This window comes from Propithecus coquereli, unplaced genomic scaffold (genome assembly GCF_000956105.1).
Source record: "Propithecus coquereli isolate 6110/MARCELLA unplaced genomic scaffold, Pcoq_1.0 Scaffold83, whole genome shotgun sequence".
In the NCBI taxonomy this organism is placed as follows: domain Eukaryota; kingdom Metazoa; phylum Chordata; class Mammalia; order Primates; family Indriidae; genus Propithecus; species Propithecus coquereli.
The window spans coordinates 1230366-1238328 of record NW_012154507.1 but is presented as its reverse complement, the minus strand read 5'-3'; the positions used below and the strand labels follow the sequence as shown (position 1 = coordinate 1238328).

Sequence of the window (7963 nt, the reverse complement as noted above, 5' to 3'; positions counted from 1 at the left end):
GTAAGCTGAAATTTGTACTCTTATTATTGTCAGAAATGTCAACAGGTATAATCTTTTTGGAGGACAATTGGTAACATCAATGGTGTTATAAATGCTCATATCCCTTAACAGTAATTCTAGTTTTAAAATTCTTTTTTTTAATTTCAGAATTTTATGGGGCTACATACATTCTGGCTATATAATTTGCTTTTGTACAGTTTGAGTCAAAGTTGTAAGTGTGCCCTCCAGTCAGTTAGTGTGCATTGTTAGGTGTGAATTTACCCAAACTCTCCTCCCCCTTCCCAACTACTTGATTTCCCTTGAATTTTACTTCCATATGTGCACATAAGTGTTGATCTACTTTTAATATTCTAAGGGAAAAGCATATACGAACACAAAAATTTTTGCAGAAAGTTCACTGAGCACTATGTGCAATACTGAAAAATTGCTTACATAAATATTCAACAAAAATGCAATTGACAAATTATGGTAAACTTACAGGATGAAAAGCTATGTTCCTATTAAAATAATGTAAAAATTTAGAAATCAGAAAAAATGCTAACATAATATCTGATGAAAAAAGCAGAATATAAAATTTTCAAAATTTTCTCCAAAAAAACATTATTTTTTTAAAAGAAAGAATACTGGAGTAGAAGGCCCAATCAAGAAAATAAACATTCAAATGTTCGCCATCAGCAGATAACACATTTTTTGACTTATTTACGCACTAATTTACATACTTTCCATACTACCCTCTTTCATGAAAAAGGAATACCATATATTATCTCCCATTCAGCATATAACTTAAACTGGTAGTATTTGCTGGTGATTCCAGATTGAATTGTTATTTTCTTAAACTTTTACAAAATGCTGACATGTTTGAGAATTAAGTCCTAAGTATGAATTAGATATCCTTGCAAAGCAAAAATTTGGTCACCCTGAAATACATACAATGAACTCATTTAGCAATATAGATCATTTGAAAATCTCACTTTTGTTGACACAAAAGAGTTGATGCATATCTAATAATTCTTAATTTATATATATAAACTGAGAAATATTAACGGAACACAAACAAAGGAATTTATGTTTAGAGCTACTTAGAACTTTACAAACTAAGCTACTGAAAAATTTTAGAAAACCTGACCATCACATGAAATACCCCTAAAGAATGATGAGATGGTGATGTTAGTTAAATTTGTTTAAGTGTTTACTAGGTGGCAGGCATGTGCCTAGTGCTTTACATACTTTATCACATGCAGTATGTACTATAAGTATCATAGTAAGTCTATGGAGTAGGTTCTATTAATATTGATTCACTTTATCCCTGTGAAGTTATATGATAAAAAGAAATTATTTAATCCAAGATCTCATAGACTTATCTGATTCCAAAGGCCCAAGTCTTAACTACTGGTAAAATCAAGAGCTTTTTCTTTAAAAGACGCTAAATTACTTTAGGAAATAGTCAGCCCTTCCAAAAGTCCACAGTACTTCCATTAAATAACTTCATATAGCAATCATAACTTTATATAGTAATCATGTTCCTTCTATCATTTTGGTTTTCATATACGCATTTGTGTAAATACTTAATAATCTTAGTTCTTATGTGTTACTAATTTCATTTGTTATCGAATAGTCACAGTTCTTAATTCAACATGTTACGCTATTCATCAATTTCAATGTAGTTTTACTAAATGATATACATCCAAAAACTTATAAATCAGCAGGTAAATATTACTGACAGTGAAAAATAACGAAGCACTTCTTCATATGAAATATTTTCAATTCTCTCATCAAGTATTCCCTCATTCTACAAATATTAGTTGAGAGCCAACCACATGCTAGAAACTATTCTAAATACCCAGGAAATAGTAAACAAGAAGGGAAAAATCTGTGCTCCTCTGTATCTAGCGGAGGAGAGGGACAAATGAGCAGAAAAATGACAAGAGTGGGATTATTTCTGATAGAAGTGATCAGGCAAGGACTTTCTAAGAAAATAAATTTTAGGCCAGGCACAGTGGCTCACACCTTTAATCCTAGCACTCTGGGAGGCCGAGGCGGGAGAATCGCTTGATCAGGAGTTCAAGACCAGCCTGAGCAAGAGCGAGACCATGTCTCTACTAAAAACAGAAAAAATAGGCCAGGCATGGTGGTGTGCGTCTGTAGTTCCAGCTACTTGGGAGGCTGAGGCAGGAGGATTGCTTGAGCCCAGGAGTTTGAGGTTGCTGTGAGTCAGGCTGATGCCGTGGCACTCTAGCCCAGGTAGCAGAGTGAGACTCTGTCTCAAAAAAGAAAAGAGAAGAAAAGAAAAGAAAAATTTTAAACAAAGACCTGTCTAAAAAAAGAAAAGAAAAAAAAAAGAAAAGAAAAGAAAAGGAAAAAATTTTAAACAAAGACCTGTATGCGGTCAAGTAATAAGCCATCTAGGGAAGGAGAGTTCCAAGCACAGGGAACAGCCTTAGTAAACAAGCAACCACAAGAGGCCAGTATGACTAAAGTAGAGTGGGGTAAAGGGGAGAACAGTAGAGGATAAAGTCAAGAGAGGTAGTGAGAATCCAGAGTTTGGACCAAAGTCTTACAGGCTGTACTATATCACCTGTTATTTATAGAAGAAAAGGCCAGGTTCCTAAGAGGAAGGACCCTGAAATAAGCTGGCAAATATACACAGTAATAATTCTCCTATTCCTTCTCTCAAAAAGAGCTATAACCATTTACTTTAGTACACTAGGGGAAGGGGAACACTCAAAACATATTGAAGTCTGTTGGATACAGGGTCCTAATTAACATTGGTACTTGATTGACCCAAAGCATCACGGACTCTGAGTGAGAACACATGGTGGCCAAGTAATAAATAGATTCCCGGCCAAGGTCTACCACAGCATACTCCAATGGTTTCATGAGCCCACCTAATGGCCATTTCCCCAGTCTACAAACAAATAAGACAGGAATAGACATTTTTGGTGGCTGAATCAAGTCCAGCACTGGGTCCTTGAACTGCTATAGGATAAGGAAGCCCAAGTACCAGTCTCTAAAATTGCCCCTGTCTACTCAAGGTAGTTAATGATGTGGGATGGTAAAAATTCATACCACCCTTAAGAATCTAAAGCAGAGATCTGCGGTTTTTTTTCTTAAAGGATCAGACAGCAAACAATTCAGGCTTGCAGACCACACAGTCTCCATTGTAACCATTCTACTTTGCCACTGGACTACAAATACAACCACAGACAATTAAAAAATGAGCATGGGTATCCATAAAACTTTAAAAACAGAAAATTCTGGGAAGACGGTGGAGTAGATAATAACAAATTTGTCTCCCCACCTAGATAATAATTGCACTGGCTGAATCTGTCTGATGCAACTATTTTGGAACTCTGTAGTCTACTGAAGGCTTGTACAATAAAATGCGGTTAATTTCAGTCAATTTCAGCTCTTAGCACAGTAGTAGATACCCAGGCCCCACCCCAGCCCTGTGGCAGACAGCTGTACACATAATCCTGGAATAATCTGCACAGTTTGTGAAACCAGGGTGGGCAAAAAGGACACTGACCTCCAAATATCAGGGATCTGTACTCTGATTGCTAATTGCTGCTTCTGCTCAGAGAAGTATAAGAGACTGGTGGCCTTTGTTGTTGTGTCTCCTTCCATTTTTGCAAGACCCTCTCCCTCAGCATGAAGTGACTGCCAGAAGATTTAAAGGGCCAGCCCCCATTTTTTTAATCCCCCCTTCATTTTTTTCTTTTTGCTCTTTTGGAAGTCAGATAGTAAAGACTAGAACATTCAAAAGCAACTGCATACATGGGGGAAAGTAAAAAGTGATACACATGCCCAGGGATAGGTGCAAGCTCAGAGAAGAGCTAAGATCTTAAGTTTAATGATCCTTGGCATAAAGACAGCCTACAATAACAAAACACACACACACACACACACACACACACACACACACACAAAATAACAAAAACAAGCAAACCTTGGGAAAGAGGAAGAATCTTATTTTCAGAGTTACCACATTATTATTAATAGATTCAAATGTCTAATTTTCAACGAAAAAATCACAAGGCATACAAAGATACAGGAAAACATGGCCTACTTATAGGAAATAAATAACTTCCCCTAAAAAAAAAAAGCCCTGATGACAGATCTATTAGTCAAAGACTTTAAGACAACTATCTTAAAGATGCTCAAAGAAACAAAACAAGGAGTATAAACAAAGAAAACAATGTACAAACAAAATGGAACTACCAGTAAAGAGACAGAAAACTTACAAAGAAACAAAAAAGAAATTCTAGAGCTAAAATGTATAACTGAAATGAGAAATTCACTAGGGGGATTCAAAGGCAGACTTGAGCAAGCAAAAGAAAGAATCAGCAAACTTGAAGATAGGGCAATGGAAATTACTGAGTCTGAGACAGAGAAAGAAAAGGACTTAAGAAAAGTGAACAGAGAAGCAGACCAACATACACAGTGTGGAAGTCTCAGGAAAAGAGAGCGAAAAAGGAGCTGAAAGAATATTTGAAAAGTAATAGCTGAAAACTTCATAAATATGAAAAAAGACATAACTATAAACATTCAAGAAACTCAACAAAATCCAAGTAAAATGAACTCAAAGATACCCACGCCAAGACACAGTATAATCAAACTTTCCAAAGACAAAGAGAACAGTAAAAGCAGCATGAAAGAGTTTACTTGTCACATACAAGGGATTCTCTATAAGATTAATAGCAGGTTTCTCATTAGAAACTTTGGAGGCCAGAAGTCAGAGGGCCGATAAATTCAAGTGCTAAAAGCAGGTGGAGTGGGGGAGAAACCACCTGTCAACCAAGAAGCCTCTATTCAGCAAAACTGTCCCTCAAAACTAGGGGAAATTAATAAGATATTCCTAGATAAACAAAAGATGAAAGAGTTCATTACCACTAGACCTGACCTGCAAGAAATGCTCAAGGGAGTCCTGCAGAGTGAAATGAAAGGATATCAGATAGTAACTCAAAGCCTTACAAAAAAACAAAGATCTTAATAAAAGTAAATACATGGGAATTATAAAAGCTAGTTTTATTAATATTATAACAATGGTTTGTAACTGCACTTTTATCCTACATGATTTAAAAGACTAATTAAAAAGAATTATTAGTCTAAAAGCTAGTATTAATGTAACTTTGACTTGTGTTTTACACATAATTTAGGAAACTAATGCATCTCGAAGAATTATTAGTTTGTTTTGGGATACATAAGGCATAAAGATGTAATTCTGTGACATCAACAAGCAAAAAGGGGGAACAAAGCTGTTAAAGGAGCAGTATTTTCATATGTCATTCAAGTTAAGCTGGTATAAATTCAAGTTAGAGTGTTATAATGTAAGATCTTAAATGTAATCCCTGTGGTAATCACACATAAAAAGCTACAGTATACATAAAAGGAAATGAAAAAAGAATTTAAATGTTTCACTATCAAAAATAAACCAAATACAAAAGAAGACAATAATACAGGAAATGAAAGACAAAAAGGCTATATATAAGGCACATAAAAAACAAATAAAATAACAGAAATAATTCTCTCTTTATCAGTAATTACTTTAAATGTAAATAGATTAAACCCTCCAATCAAAAGACAGATTGGCAAAATGGATCAAAACACATGATCCAATTATATGCTGCCCACAAGAGACGCACTTTAGATCTAAAGACACAAGTGAACTGAAAGCGAAAGGATGGAAAAAAATGTTCCATGCAAACAACAAATAAAAGAGAGCAGAGAGCTATACCAATATCACACAAAATAAACTTTAAATCAAGAATGGTTATAAGAGACAAAGAAGGAAATTATGTATTAATAAAAGGTTCAATACAGTAAGGAGATATAATAATTATAAACATTTACACAACTAATGAGAGACCATCAAAATGTATGGGCAAAACTTAACAGAACTGAAGGGAGAAATAGTTCTACAATAATAGTTGGAGAATTCAAGGTCACATGGGACATTGTCCAGGCTAGATCATATATTAGGCCACAAATTAAGTCTCAGTAGATTTATGGTATCTTCTTCAACCACAACAGGATGAAGTTAGAAATCAATAACACAAGTAAAACTGGAAAATTCACAAAATTGTGGAAATTAAAAAACACACTCTTAAACAACCAATAGATCAAAGAAGAAATCACTAAGGAAATTAGAAAATAGAGATGGATGAAAATAAAAATACAACATACAAACACATATAAGACACAGAGAAAACAGTGATAAGGAAGAAATTTACAACTATAAACACATTATAACACAAGAAAGATCTCAAATCAACAACATAACTTCACAACTTAAGTAACTAGAAAAAGAAGAATAGACTTAAGTAACTAGGGGGAAAAAAAACTAAACCTGAAGCTAACAGAAGGAGGGGAAATAAAGATTGAAGAAGAGATTAACAAAATAGAGAACAGAAGAACAAAAGAAAAAAACAGAACCAAAAGTTGTTTCTTTGAAAAGATCAACAAAATCGACAAACCTTTTGTTAGATGGACTAAGAAAAAAAAGAAGACTCAAATTACTAAAATCAACAATGAAAGTAAGGACATTATTACCAATTTTACAGAAATAAAAAGGATTATAAGAGTACTATGAACAATTGTACACCAACAAATTGCATAACCTAGGTGAAACAAACTCCTGGAAACATAAAAACTACCAAGACCAAATCACAAAGAAATAGAGAATAGACCTATAACTAGTAAGAAGACTGAATCAATAATGAAAAATCTCTCAGCAAAGAAAAGCCCTGGACCTGATGGCTTAACTGGTGAATTCCACTAAACATTTAAAGAACTAACACTAATCCTTCTCAAACTTTTCCAAAAAATTGAGGAGGAGGAAACATTTCCTAATTCATTTCATGAGGCCAGCATTACCCTGATACCAAAGTCAGACAAGACACTACAAGAAAAGAAAACTACAGACCAGTATCCCTTTATGAACATTGATGTAGAAATCCTCAACAAATACTAGCAAACCAAATTCAGCAGCACATTAAAAAGATTATACACAAACTAGAGAATGGGAGAAAATATTTGCAAACTATACATCTGATAAGGGGTTAATATCCAAAATATATAAGGAACTGAAACAATTCAACAGGAAGAAAACAACCCAATTAAAAAATGGACAAAGGGACTGAACAGACATTTCTCAAAAGAAGACATGCAAATGTACAATAGGTATGTGAAAAAAATGCTCAACATCACTAATTATCAGGGAAATGCAAATTAAAACCACAATAAGATATCACCTCACACCTGTTTGAATAGCTATTATTAAAAAAAAAAGATAACAAGTGTTAGGATGTGGAGAAAAGAAAACTACTGCACACTGTTGGAGCAAACGTAAATTAGCATAGCATTATGAAAAACGGTATGGAGGTGCCTCAAAAAATTAAAAATAGAACTACCATATGATCCAGCAATCCCACTACTGAGTATGTATCCAAAGGAAATGAAATCAGTGTATCAAAGCGATCTGATGTGTTTATTGCAACATTATTCACAATTGCTGAGACATGGAATCAACCTAAGTGTCCACTAATGTGTGAATGGATAAAGAAAATATGGTATATATTCACAATGGAATGCTATTCAGCCATAAAAAAGAATGAAATCCTGTCATTTGCAACAACATGGGTGAACCTGGAAGACATAATGTTAAAGTGGAATAAGCCAGGCACAGAAAGACAAATAACACATGATCTCACTCATATGTAGAGAGTAGAATGGTGGTTATCAGGAGCTGGGTGGTTGGCGGTGGGGCAGAGGTTGAGGAGGTGTTGATCAAAGGATACAAAACATCAGTCAGGAGGAATAAGTTCAAGCGATCTATTGTACAACATGGTGACTATAGTTAATGACTATGTGCTGTATTCTTGAAAATCTTTAAGAGTAGATTTTAAGTGTTCCCATCACAAAATGATGTGAGGTAATGCATATGTCAATTGGCTAGATTTAGTTA

At 34.4% G+C, this 7963-nt stretch overlaps 1 protein-coding gene across 1 annotated transcript in view; it reads right to left on the bottom strand.

Moving 5' to 3' along the window:
- Nucleotides 1-7963, bottom strand: part of EXOC5 (exocyst complex component 5) — a 63734-nt gene that overhangs the window by 36940 nt on the left and 18831 nt on the right. The window lies entirely within an intron of this gene.